Below are 15,356 nucleotides of genomic sequence, written 5' to 3'. Positions count from 1 at the left end.
CGACATCCTCCTGAGAAGGTGAGCCGGTTTTACACCCAAAAAACTGAGCGGCAGGGACCAGGGAGGTGATAAGTCACAGCGACTGTGCTTGCCAAACACCTGGTCACCTGAGCTGCTCAGACCAGGGAAGGGCACAAAATTCAGGCCCAACCGAGCCTGTGCCTTTGTAGAGTACCCGAGTACCTGAACCTGAGTGGCTTAGACCTGGGATGTGCATGCAACCCAGCACCAGCCTCAGACAGTTCCCGGCAGAGCAACCTAGAGCCTGTGCAGTGTAGACTGGGACAGCACATGTGCCATGAATGGGGGCAAACCCAGTGTGGCCGAGACACTGCAAGCACTCCCCACAGAGGCCAGAGATACTTGTCTCCAGTGCTCCTCCCTGCAGCACGACTGAACAAGTGAGCATTAAAATGTGTCCACCACTGCCTCCTAGTGTCAGGGCAGAAATTAGACACTGAATAGACCAGCAAACAGAAGCTAAAACAGAGGGAACCACCTTGGAAGTGACAGATGGAGAAGTCTAGAGGCTACTGCAAGAATAAGACTGAAAACCAGAGGCAGGAGACTTAAGCCCAAATCCTGAGAACACCAAAGAACTCCTGACTCCAGGGAACATTAATCGATAGGAGTTCGTCAAACACCTCCATACCAACACTAAAACCAAGCACCACCCAAGGGTAAACAAGTTCCAGAGCAAAACATACCAGGCAAATTATCCAGCAACACAGGAAAATAGCCCTGAGCTTCAATATATAGGCTGCCCAAAGTCACTCCAAACCCATTAACATCTCATAACTCATTACTGGACATTTCATTGCACTCCAGAGAGAAGAAATCCAGCTCCACCCACCAGAAAACAGACACAGGTTTCCCCAATCAGGGAACCTTGACAAGACACCCGTCCAAACTCACCCACAGTGAGGAAACTCCACAATAAAGAGAACTCCACAAACTGCCAGAAGACGGAAAGGCCACCCCAAGCACAGCAATATAAGCAAGATGAAGAGGCAGAGAAATACCCAGAAAATAAAGGAACAAAATAAATGCCCACCGACCCAAACAAAAGAGGAAGAGATAGGGAAACTACCTGATAAAGAATTCTGAATATTGATAGTGAAAATGATCCAAAATCTTGAAAACAAATTGGAGTTACAGATAAATAACCTGGAGACAAGGATTGAGAAGATGCAAGAAAGGATTAACAAGGATCTAGAAAAAATAAAAAAGAGTCAGTATACAATGAATAATGCAATAAATGAAATAAAAAATACTCTGGAGGGAACCAACAGTAGAATAACGGAGGTAGAAAACAGAATTAGAGAGTTAGAAGATAGAATGGTAGAAATAAATGAAACAGAGTGGAAAAAAGAAAAACGAATTAACAAAAATGAGGATAATCTCAGAGACCTCTGGAACAATGTTAAATGCCCCAACATCTGAATCATAGACGAAGTGAAAAAGAAAGACATTGAGAAAATACTTGAGGAGATAATAGTTAAAAATTTCCATAAAATGGGGAAGGAAATAATCACCCAAGTCCAAGAAACCCAGAGAGTCCTAAACAGGATAAACTCAAGGCTAAATATCCCAAGATACATATTAATCAAATTATCAAAGATCAAACACAAATAACAAATGTTAAAAGCAGCAAGGGAAAAGCAATAAATAACACACAACGGGATCCCCATAAGAATAACAGCTGATCTTTCAATGGAAACTCTTCAGGTCAGGAGAGAAAGGCAGGGCATACTTAAAGTGCTGAAAGAAAATAACCTACAGCCCAGATTACTATACCCAGCAAGAATTTAATTCAAATATGGAGGAAAAATCAAAAGCTTTACAGACAAGCAAAAGCTGAGAGAATACAGCATCACCAAACCAGCTCTCCAACAAATGCTAAAGGACCTGCTCTAGACAGGAAACACAGAAAGAGTGTAGAAACTCGAACCCAAAACAATAAAGTAAATGGCAACAAGATCATACTTATCAATAATTACCTTAAATGTAAATGGGTTGAATACCCCAACCAAAAGACAAAGTATGGCTGAATGGATACAAAAACAAGTCCCCTATATATGTTGTCTACAAGACACCCACCTGAAAACGAGGGACACATACAGATTGAAAGTGAAAGGCTGGAAAAAGATTTTCCACGCAAATAGAGACCAAAAGAAAGCAAGAGTAGCATTCCTCATATCAGATAAAATAGACTTTAAGACAAATGCTGTGAAAAGAGACAAAGAAGGATACTACATAATGATCAAAGGAACAATCTAAGTAGAAGATATAACAATCATAAGTATATATGCACCAAACATAGGAGCACCGCAATATGGAAGGCAAATGCTAACAAGTATGAAAAGGGAAATTAAAAATAACACAGTAATAGTGGGAGAGTTTATTACCCCATTCACACCTATGGATAGATCAACTAAACAGAAAATTTACAGGGAAACACAAACGTTAAATGATACACTAGACCAGTTAGACCTAATACATATCTATAGGTCATTTCACTCCAAAACAGTGAATTTCACCTTCTTCTCAAGTGCACACGGAACTTTCTCCAGGATAGATCACATCCTAGGCCATAAATCTAGCCTTGGTAAATTCAAAAAAATTGAAATCATTCCAAGAATCTTTTATGACCACAACGCAGTAAGACTAGATCTCAATTGCAAGAAAAAAACTATTAAAAATTACAACATATGGAGGCTGAACAACACGCTGCTAATAACGCACAAATCACAAAAGAAATCAAAATATGCATAGAAACGAATGAATATGAAAACACAACAACCCAAAACCTGTGGGACACTACAAAAGCAGTGCTAAGGGGAAGGTTGATAGCAATACAGACACACCTCAAAACAAGAAAAAGTCAAGTAAATAACCTAGCTCTACACCTAAAGCAACTAGCAAAGGAAGAAATGAAGAACCCCAGGGTTAGTAGAAGGAAAGAAATCTTAAAAATTAGGGCAGAAATAAATTCAAAAGAAACAAAAGAGACCATAGCAAAACTCAACAAAGCCAAAAGCTGGTTCTTTGAGAGGGTAAATAAAATTGACAAACCACTAGCCAGTCTCATCAAGAAACAAAGGGAGAAAAACCAAATCAATAAAATTAGAAATGAAAATGGAGAGATCACAACAAACAACACATAAATACAAAGGATCATAAGAGACTACTATCAGCAACTATATGCCATTAAAATGGACAACTTGGAGGAAATGGACAAATTCTTAGAAAAGTACAGCTTTCCAAAACTGAACCAGGAAGAAATAGAAAATCTTAATAGAACCATCACAAGCATGGATGTTGAAACTGTAATCAGAAATCTTCCAGCAAACAAATTCCCAGGTCCAGATGGCTTCACAGCTGAATTCTACACAATTTTTAGAGAAGAGCTAACACCTATCCTACTCAAACTCTTCCAGAGAATTGCATAGTAAGGTAAATTTCCAAACTCATTCTATGAGGCCACCATCACCCTAACACCAAATCCTGAAAAAGATGCCACCAAAAAAGAGAATTACAGGCCAATTTCACTGATGAACATAGATGCAAAACTCCTTAACAAAATTCTAGCAATCAGAATCCAACAACAATTTAAGAATATCATATATCATGACCAAGTGGGCTTTAACCCAGGAATGCAAGGATTCTTCAATATCCACAAATCAATCAATGTAGTACACCACATTAACAAACTGAAAAATAAAAATCATATGATTATCTCAATAGATGCAGAGAAAGCCTTCAACGAAATTCAACATCCATTTATGATAAAAACCCTCCAGAAGGTGGGAATAGAAGGGACATACCTCAACTTAATAAAAGCTATATATGATAAACCCACAGCAAACATTATCCTCAATGGTGAAAAACTGAAAGCATTTCCCCTAAAGTCAGGAACAAGACAAGGGTGCCCACTCTCACCACTACTATTCAACATAGTTCTGGAAGTTTTGGCTACAGCAATCAGAGCAGAAAAAGACATAAAAGGAATCCAAACTGGAAAAGAAGATGTAAAACTTTCACTGTTCGCTGATGACATGATCCTCTACACAGAAAACCTAAAGACTCTACCAGAAAACTACTAGAGCTAATCAATGAATACAGTAAAGTTGCAGGATATAAAATCAACACACAGAAATCCCTTGCATTCCTATACACTAATAATGAGAAAATAGAAAGAGAAATTAAGGAAACTCTTCCATTCACTGTTGCAACAAAAAGAATTAAATACTTAGGAATATATCTACCTAAAGAAACAAAAGACCTGTACATAGAAGACTATGAAACACTGGTGAAAGTAATCAAAGTGGACACTAATAGATGGAGAAATATACCGTGTTCGTGGATTGGAAGGATAATTATTGTAAAAAAGAGTATAATACCCAAAGTAATTTATACATTCAATGCAATGCCTATCAAGTTACCAACGATATTTTTCACAGAGCTAGAACAAATAATCTCACAATTTGTATGGAAATACAAAACACCTCGAATAGCCAAAGCAATCTTCAGGAAGAAGAATGGAACTGGGGGAGTCAACCTGCCAGACTTCAGGCTCTACTACAAAGCCACAGTCATCAATACAGTATGGTACTGGCATAAAGACAGAAATATAGATCAATGGAACAAAATAGAAAGCCCAGAGATAAATCCGTGCACTTATGGACACCTTACCTTTGACAAAGGAGGCAAGAATATAAAATGGAGAAAAGACAGTCTCTTTAACAAGTGGTGCTGGGAAAACTTGTCAGCCACTTGTAAAAGAATGAAACTAGAACACTTCCTAACACCATACACAAAAATAAACTGAAAATGGATTAAAGATCTAAATGTAAGACCAGAAACTATAAAAGTCCTAGAGGAGAACATAGGCAAAACACTCTCTGACATAAATCACAGCAGGATCCTCCAAAACCCACCTCCCAGATTATTGGAAATAAAAGCAAAAATAAACAAGTGGGACCTAATTAAAATTAAAAGCTTTTGCACAGAAAAGGAAACTATAAGCAAGGTGAAAAGACAGCCTTCAGAATGGGAGAAAATAATAGCAAATGAAACAATTGACAAAGAATTAATCTCCAAAATATACAAACAGCTCCTTCAGCTCAATTCCAGAGAAATATACGACCCAACCAAAAAATGGGCCAAAGAACTAAACAGAAATTTCTCCAAAGAAGACATACAGATGGCTAACACATGAAAACATGCTCAACATCCCTCATAATCAGAGAAATGCAAATCAAAACCACAATGAGATACCGTTTCATACCAGTCAGAATGACTGCTATCCAAAGTCTACATGCAATAAATGCTGGAGAGGGTGTGGAGAGAAGGGAACCCTCTTACACTAAATGTAAGTACACTGTTGGTGGGAATGCAAACTAGTACAGCCACTATGGAGAACAGTGTGGAGATTCCTTAAAAAACTGGAAATAGAACTGCCATATGATCCAGCAATCGCACTCCTGGGCATACACACCGAGTAAACCAGAATTGAAAGAGACACATGTACTCCAATGTTCATCGCAGCACTGTTTATAATAGCGAGGACATGGAAGCAACCTAGATGTCCATCTGAAGACAAATGGATAAGAAAGCTTTGGTACCTGTACACAATGGAGTATTACTCAGCCATTGAAAAGAATGCATTTGAATCAGTTCTAATGAGGTGGATGAAACTGGAACCTATTATACAGAGTGAAGCAAGCCAGAAAGAAAAACACCAACACAGTATACTAACTCATATATATGGAATTTAGAAAGACAGTAATGATAACCCTGTATACGAGACAGCAAAAGAGACACAGGTGTATTGAACAGTCTTTTGGACTCTGTGGGAAAGGGCAAGGGTGGGATGATTTTGGAGAATGGCATTGAAACATGTATATTATCATATGTGAAACAAATCACCAGTTCAACGCATGATACAGGATGGTCGGGACTGGTGCATGGGGATGACCCAGAGGGAGGATAAGGGGAGGAGTGAGGTGGGAAGGGGGTTCAGGAAGGGGAACTCATGTACACCCGGGGCGGATTCATGTCAATATATGGCAAAATCAACAAATATAATATTGTAAAATAAGTAGCCTCCAAGAAAAAAATAAAATTAAAAAAATACATACATATGGGATAGATAAATTATAGCAGCCAATTTTCAAAAATCTAAGGTAGTATACCTTTTGTTCAAAATAGTTCGACCTGCTATTTTTTATCAGTTTAGTAATGTTGCATTCTAACCATACAGATTAAAAGTAGAGAGAAATGTATACCAAAGTAACATAATCAAATGAAAGATGGAGTAGCTACATTAATTTTATACACACAAAAAAAGATTTCAGAAGTAAGAAAATCATCAAGACTAAGTGGGGGTATAACATAATGATAAAGTGCAGATTCTCCAGAAAGACTTAACAGTCTTGGATATGTAAGTACCTAGATATAGAACATGAAAATATGTGAGGCAAATGTTGATAGAACTGCAAGGGAAAATATGCGAATCCACTATTAGGGTTGGGAGATGTCAACATACTTCTATAAGTAATTGACCAATTCATCAGGAAGGAAATCAGTAAGGATATACAATAAGTCACCTATATACAAATGCATACTATAACTGTGTATATACTACATAGTTTAAAAATATTTTGAATTAAATGAAAATGGAAACACAACTTATCAAAATGTGTAGGATACAGTGAAACCAGTGCTTAGATGGAAATTTATAGCACTATATATATATAATTATATAGATAAACACACACAAGTGTATGTGTGTTTGAGTGTGTTTGTGCCTGTGTGTATATGTATATTAGGAAAAAAGATCTGAAATCAATAATCTAAGTATACACCTTAGAAACAAGAAAAAAAAAGTGAAAGAAAATCTAAAGCACAAAGAGTAAAATAAATAATAAAAATGATATAATGTAAAGAAAACAATAGAGAAAAATCAACAAAACTAAAAGTTCTCTGACAAGATAAATAAAACAATTGATCTGATTTTAGCCTAGCTGGGCTTCACTGGTGGCTCAGATGGTAAAGAATCTGCCTGCAATGCAGGAGACCTGGGTTCAATCCCTGGGTTGGGAGGATGTCCTGGAGAAGGGAATGGCTATCCACTCCAGTATTTTTGACTGGAGAATCCCATGGATGGAGGAATCTGATAGTTCATGGGGTCACAAAGAGTCAGACACGACTAAGTGACTAACAAACTACCCTGGCTAGAGTCTATTATATTATAATCAAGAAAAAAGAGATTGCACTAGTTACTAATATCAGAAATGAAGAGAGATCATCACGACTGATCATATAGACATTAAGGAATATTATGTCCACACGTCTGACAACTTAGTTGAATTTCAGTTGAAATTGGAAAGACATTGAAAAACATTGTCTCAATCCATTTGAGCTGCCATAACAAAATGGCATAAACTTGGTGACTTATAAACATCAGAAATTTCTCACAGCTTTGGAAGTTGGGCAGTCCAAGAGTAAGGTGCCAACAGATTCAGTGTTTAGTGAGGACTTCATGGTTCATAGACGAATGGCTGTCTTCTCACTGTGTGTTTACACAGCAGTAGGGGCAAGGTGGCTTTCTGGGGTTTCTTTGTAAGCTCACTAATCCCATTTGTCAAGGCTTTCTCTTCATGAACTAGTAACCTCCTAAATGGCCCTACCTCCGAACAACGAAACATCGGCAAATAAATTTGAACATCTGAATTTTGATGAGATACAAACATTCAGTTAGTAGCAGACAAAATCTACCAAAACTCAGAAGGAAAAATGGCTAATCTGTTTTGCCCATATCTATTAAAGAAATTCAATCAATAATTAATAATCTTTCAAAAGAACACACTAAGCCCTGATAGTTTCCTTTGTAACTTCTTCCAAATATTTAAGGGAAAAAACGTATCAATTCTGTATGCCTCTTCTGAAAAATAACAGCACAGTGAACAAATCCTGACTCATTCTATGAGGTCTGGTTAATACTGAAAAAACACATTATAAGAAAGGAAAACAGTAGACCAATCTCTCTCATAAACATAGGTGCAAAACTCAACAAAATATTAGTAAATCAAATCCAACAATGCATAAAAGAATTATGCACCATGACTGAATAGGATTTATTCGAAGTGTTCAAGGTTAATTCAACATTCAAATTTCAATTAATTTAATCTATCATATTACCAGACAATAGAAGAAAAATCACCTGATCTTATTGCTAGATGAAAAAAACCCAACTGTCATTCATGATAAAATCTCTCAGCAAATGAGAAAGAGAGGAACCTCTTCAAATTGATTGTTTATAATCTACAAAAAAACACACTAAAATTAATATTATATTATGGTGAAAAACTAAATGCTTTCTCATTAATATCAGGAACAAGACAGGAAAGTGCCCTCTCATCACACCTATTCTACATTGTTTTGGAACACTTAACTAGTGTAACAAGATAAGAAAAGGGAATAAAAGATTCACAGAGAGGGAATGAAAAAATAAAACAGGTTGCAGATGACATAATTGTGTAGAAAATACCAAAGAATCAACAACAAAAAACTTCCAGAACTAATAAGTAATTATAACAAGTTTGTAGGATACATGTTCAGTTCTGTTCAGTTCAGTAGCTCAGTCGTGTCCGACTCTTTGCAACCCCATGAATCACAACACACCAGGCCTCCCTGTCCATCACCAACTCCCGGAGTTCACTCAAACTCATGTTCATCGAGTCGGTGATGCCATCCAGCCATTTCATTCTCTGCCGTCACAATCTCCTCCCAACCCCAATCCCTCCTAGCATCACACTCTTTTCCAGTGAGTCAAATCGTCGCTTGAGGTGGCCAAAGAATTGGGGTTTCAGCTTTACCATCAATCCTTCCAATGAACACCCAGGATTGATCTCTTTTAGAATGGACTGGTTGGATGTCCTTGCAGTCCAAGGGACTCTCAAGAGTCTTTACCAGCACCACTGTTCAAAAGCATCAAATCTTTGGTGATCAGCTTTCTTCACAGTCCAACTCTCACATCCATACATGACCACAGGAAAAACCATAGCCTTGACTAGACGGACCTTTGTTGGCAAAGTAATGTCTCTGCTTTTTAATATGCTATCTAGGTTGGTCATAACATTCCTTCCAAGGAGTAAGTGTCTTTTAATTTCCTGGCTGCAATCAGCATCTGCAGTGATTTTGGAGCCCCAGAAAATAAAGCCTGACACTGTTTCCACTGTTTCCCCATCTATTTCCCATGAAGTGATGGTACCAGATGCCATGATCTTCGTTTTCTGAATGTTGAAAATCAAGCCAAACTTTTCACTCTCCTCTTTCACTTTCCTCAAGAGGCCTTTGAGTTCCTCTTCACTTTCTGCCATAAGGGTGGTGTCATCTGTATATCTGAGGTTACTGACATTTCTCCCAGCAATCTTGATTGCAGCTTGTGCTACTTCCAGCCCAGCGTTCCTCATGATGTACTCTGCATAGAAGTTAAATAAACAAGGTGACCATATACAACCTTGACGTACACCTTTTCCTATTTGGAACAAGTTTGTTGTTCCATGTCCAGTTCTAACTGTTGCTTCCTAACCTGCATACAGGTTTCTCAAGAGGCAGGTCAGGTGGTCAGGTATTCCCATCTCTTTCAGAATGTCCCACAGTTTATTGTGATCCACACAGTCAAAGGCTTTGGGATAGTCAATGAAGCAGAAATAGATGTTTTTCTGGTACTCTCTTGCTTTCTCCATAATCCAGAGGATGTTGGCAATTTGATCTCTGGTGCCTCTGCCTTTTCTAAAACTTGCTTGAACATCTGGAAGTTCACGGTACACATATTGCTGAAGCCTGGCTTGGAGAATTTTGAGCATGCCTTTACTAGCGTGTGAGATGAGTGCAATTGTGCGGTAGTTTGAGCATTCTTTGGCATTGCCTTTCTTTGGGATTGGAATGAAGACTGACCTCTTCCAGTCCTGTGGCCACTGTTGAGTTTTCCAAATTTATTGGCATATTGAGTGCAGAACTTTCACAGCATCATCTTTCAGGGTTTGAAACTGGAATTCCATCACCTCCACTAGCTTTCTTCATGGTGATGCTCTCTAAGGCCCACTTGACTTCACATTTCAAAATGTCTGGTTCCAGGTGAGTGATCACGCCATCGTGATTATCTTTGTCGTGAATATCTTTTTTGTACAGGTATTCTGTGTATTCTTGCCACCTCTTCTTAATATCTTCTGCTTCTGTTAGGTCCATACCATTTTTGTCTTTATAGAGCCCATCTTTGCATGAAATGTTCCCTTGATATCTCTAATTTTCTTGAAAATATCTCTTGCTTTTCCGATTCTGTTGTTTTCCTCTATTTCTTTGCATTGATCGCTGAGGAAGGCTTTCTTATCTCTCCTAGCTGTTGTTTGAACTCTCCATTCAGATGCTTATATCTTTCCTTTTCTCCTTTTCTTTTCGCTTCTCTTCATTTCACAGCGATTTGTAAGGCCTCCTCAGACAGCCATTTTGCTTTTTTGCATTTCTTTTCCATGGGGATGGTCTTGGTCCCTGTCTCCTGTACAATGTCATGGACCTTCGTCCAGAGATCATCAGGCACTGTATCTATCAGATCTAGTCCCTTAAATCTATTTCTCACTTCCACTGTATAATCATAAGGGATTTGATTTAGGTCATATTTGAATGGTCTAGTGGTTTTCCCTAGTTTCTTCAATTTAAGTCTGAATTTGGCAAAAAGGAGTTCATGATCTGAGCCACAGTCAGCTCCTTGTCTTGTTTTTGATAACTGTATAGAACTTCTCCGTGTTTGACTGCAAAGAATATAATCAATCTGATTTCGGTGTTGAACATCTAGTGATGTCCATGTGTAGAGTCTTCCCTTGTGTTGTTGGAAGAGGGTGTTTGCTATGACCTGTGCATTCTCTTGGCAAAACTCTGTTAGCATTTGTCCTGCTTCATTCCCTGCTCCAAGGCCAAATTTGCCTGTTACTCCAGGTGTTTCTTGACTTCCTACTTTTGCTTTCCAGTTCCTTATAATGAGAAGGACATGTTTTTTGGGTGTTAGTTCTAAAAGGTCTTCTAGGTCTTCATAGAACCGTTCAACGTTGGCTTCTTCTTCATTACTGGTTGGAGCGTAGACTTGGATTACTGTAATATTGAATGCTTTCCCTTGGAAACGAACAGAAATCATTCTGTCGTTCTTAAGATTGCATCCAAGTACTGCATTTCGGACTCTTTTGTTGACCATGATGGCTACTCCATTTCTTCTAAGGGATTCCTGCCCACAGTAGTAGGTATAATGTTCATCTGAGTTAAATTCACCCATTCCAGTCCATTTTAGTTCACTGATTCCTAGAATGTCAACGTTCACTCTTGTCATCTCCTGTTTGACCACTTACAATTTGCCTTGATTCATGGAGCTAATATTCCAGGTTCCTATGCAATATTGCTCTTTACAGCATAAGACTTTGCTTCTATCACCAGTCACATCCACAACTGGGTATTTGTTTCACTTTGGCTCCATCCCGTCATTCTTTCTTGAGTTATTTCTCCAGTGATCTCCAGTAGCGTACTGGGCACCACATGACTGATATGCAAAATCAGTGACTTTCCTATATATTAGAACATTTGATGAGCACCTCAAAAATGATTTAGGAATAAATCTAACAAAATATATGCAATATCTATATGAGAAAAATATAAATCTTATTGACAGGAATCATAGAAGACTTAAATAGATGAGGAAATATTCCGTGTTCATGGATAGGAATACTCAGTATTATTATAATGTTGATTCTTCCCAATATTCAGTATTAACTTAAAGAAAAGCTCAATTATTAATTTTGTGGATACTGACAAACAGGTTATCAAGTTTATATGCAAAGTCACAAAATGAAGATAGCTAACACAAGACTGAAGAAGAATAAAGTCAGAAAATTGATAATTTTCAATTTCAAGTGTTACTATAAAACCACAATTATGTGTGATATTGGTGAGAGAATAGACAAATAGATCAATGGAACAAAACAGAAAGCCCAGTGATGGACTCATACTAATATTGATAACCAAACTTTAACAAAAGAGCAAATGCATTTCAATGGAGAAAAGATGGCCTTTTTAATGAATGATGATGGAATAACAACTCTCACATGCATAAAATGAATCTACGTAAAGACCACTTATCAATAATTTAACTCAAAATGAAGAATAAACCTAAATGTAAAATGCAAAATATAAAATTTCTAGGAGGTAACTGCGACATTATGATTTATAATAAAAAATATATATTTGGATTTCATCTCTGTTTCTGGCATATAACTCCTAAAAATTTTTTAAATTTTCCTAAGGAGTTGGAGTGCTAAAAGGTGCCTTTTTCATGTTAATAAGGTAACTTGGACCCCACCTAGGGATGAGTACTGATTGCTTGCCCCCTTCTTCCACCAAATGGAGGCTAGAGGTTTGAACCAGTCTCCAACAACTCACATGGGAAATTTCCACTAAAACTCAAAAGGACAGTGTTTGGAGAACTTCTGGGTTGCTGAACACATGGAAGTTCTGGGACAGTGAGTGACATGCCTGGAGAGGCATGGAAACTCCTTGCTCCTTCCCACACTTGCCATATGCATCTCTACCATCTGGCTGTTCCTGAGTTTCATCTTTTTGTAATAAACTGGTGATCTAGTAAGTTAAATGTTTCTGAGTTATGTGAACTGCTCTAGCAAATCAGTCAAACCTGAGGGAAATATCCTGTGTTTTCACCCCTTATGTACAGCCAATTGGATAGAAGCTCAGGCGATAACCTAGACTTCCGTTTCATATATGAAGGGCAGAAAGTAGGAAGACATTCTTGTAGGACTGGACCCTTTGTGTCAGAATTGAGTTTAATTGTAGTACATCCAGACAATGCTGAAGAATGGCTTGGTGGTGTGGGCAAAACCCCTATTCATTTGGTTTGCCTATGGCTTTTTTTTTTTTTTCACAATAGTAAAATTTGTTTAGAGTTGCCGCCGCCGCCGCCACAGGAGTAGCCACCGCCGGAGCCGCTCACAGCCATGGCCTAGAACCCCAGCTTGGAGAACCACCGCATCAAGAGCTTCAAGAATAATGGCCGAGATGTGGAGACAATGCGAAGACACAGAAATGAAGTGACAGTTGAATTGCGAAAGAACAAAAGAGATGAACACTTACTGAAAAAAAGAAATGTTCCCCAAGAGGAAAGTTTAGAAGATTCAGATGTTGATGCTGATTTTAAAGCACAAAATGTAACACTAGAAGCTATACCCAGTGGTCCAGTTGAGTGCTGTCCAGGCTGCAAGAAAGCTTTTATCCAGTGACAGAAATCCACCAACTGATAACCTAATAAAATCTGGGATTTTACCAATTCTAGTGAAATGTCTAGAAAGGGATGATAATCCTTCATTACATTTTGAAGCTGCATGGGCATTAACTAATATAGCATCAGGAACCTCTGCACAGACTCAAGCTGTTGTACAGTCTAATGCCTTACCTCTTTTTCTAAAACTTCTCCATTCACCACATCAGAATGTTTGTGAACAAGCAGTATGGGCTTTGGGAAACATTATAGGTGATGGTCCTCAATGTAGAGATTATGTCATATCACTGGGAGTTGTCAAACCTCTTCTGTCCTTCATCAATCTCTCCATTCCCATCACCTTCCTTCAGAACGTCACATGGGTCATTGTCAATCTCTGCAGGAATAAGGACCCCCCACCGCCTATTGAGACAGTTCAGGAGATTTTGCCAGCATTATGTGTCCTCATATACCATACAGATATAAATATTCTTGTGGACACTGTTTGGGCACTGTCATACCTGACAGATGGAAGTAATGAGCAGATACAGATGGCTATTGATTCAGGGATTGTGCCTTTCCTTGTGCCCCTTCTGAGCCACCAGGAAGTGAAAGTTCAAACAGCAGCACTCAGAGCAGTTGGCAACATTGTGATGGGCACAGATGAGCAGACCCAGGTTGTTCTCAACTGCGACGTCCTGTCACACTTCCCCAACCTCTTATCACACCCCAAAGAGAAGATAAACAAGGAAGCAGTGTGGTTCCTTTCCAACATTACCACAGGCAACCAGCAACAAGTTCAAGCTGTAATAGATGCTGTAATTCCTATGATTATTCATCAGCTTGCCAAGGGGGACTTTGGAACACAAAAAGAAGCTGCTTGGGCTACTAGCAACTTGACGATAAGTGGCTGAAAAGATCAAGTTGAATACCTTGTACAGCAGAATGTAATACCACCATTCAGTAATTTATTGTCAGTAAAAGATTCTCAAGTTGTTCAGGTGGTTCTAGATGGTCTGAAAAACATTCTGATAATGGCTGGTGATGAAGCAAGCACAATAGCTGAAATTATAGAAGAATGTGGAGGTTTGGAGAAAATTGAAGTTTTACAGCAACATGAAAATAAAGACATATATAAATTATCATTTGAAATCATTGATCAGTATTTCTCTGGTGATGATATTGATGAAGATCCTAGCCTCATTCCCAAAGCAACACAAGGAGGTACTTACAACTTTGACCCAACGGCCAACCTTCAAACAAAAGAATTCAATTTTTAAATTCAGTTGAGTGCAGCATCTATCCCACATTGAATACGGAGCACCCCCAGATGGCTCCCAAAATGACAAGAGCAACAGCAACTACCAAAGACTCCAAAACATACATGCCTCTTTGTTTTGATGCTTCTAAAGCAAGCCATGTCTCAGTCACTTTGCAGTTGCCAAAAGTCACTATCCACATGGACTGTAAATGCATATGCATGATTTCCTAAACTGTTTTAGAATTCTCCTTAACAATCTCGACTACCCTATTTTCCCCCGTTCCCTGGTGCCACACGCTGACATTTGCAGTCTCCAGTTTAGAATATTCCGTAGTGGTGGCATGTTAGCTGCCCATTTGATACTCGTTTGGAAAATGGTGTGCTGTGGATCAAGACACTTTGGTATGACACATACACGCATTGAAAGCTTTAAAGAGATGCAGTCTGATCTGAGCCTCCATCATTGTCCTCCACAAATATATTTTCATACTCTTTATGTGGAAGAATAGATTTTAAAAGTAAAAGCCAAAAGATTTTCATTGGTGGAACTGACACAAACAAAAAGTAACTTAAAAAAAAAAAAGAAACTTGGTTATTGATTAAACATAAGTTTAAAAAAATAAAAGATGTTTATCAGTTTTCACAGCCAACAGTCAGACAAAAAATAAAAAATTACAATCCCAAGCCAAGCCATAATGGAAACATGATTAACCTAACAATGTAAAATAATTACATACAGTTTGGGGGTTAAGTAGAGTGATGTGATAAGTGGAAGTG

General features: G+C 38.2%; 1 pseudogene; it reads left to right on the top strand.

Annotated features, from left to right (window-relative positions):
* Positions 1–13,058: 13,058 nt before the first annotated feature.
* Positions 13,059–14,911, top strand: LOC129564382 (importin subunit alpha-4 pseudogene; annotated as a pseudogene).
* Positions 14,912–15,356: the final 445 nt, after the last annotated feature.

This window comes from Moschus berezovskii, chromosome X, assembly GCF_049115385.1.
Source record: "Moschus berezovskii isolate FMDL1 chromosome X, NW_MosBer_1.0, whole genome shotgun sequence".
In the NCBI taxonomy this organism is placed as follows: Eukaryota; Metazoa; Chordata; class Mammalia; order Artiodactyla; family Moschidae; genus Moschus; species Moschus berezovskii.
The sequence above is the reverse complement of the archived record's forward strand: the minus strand, read 5'-3'. Positions and strand labels throughout refer to the sequence as shown.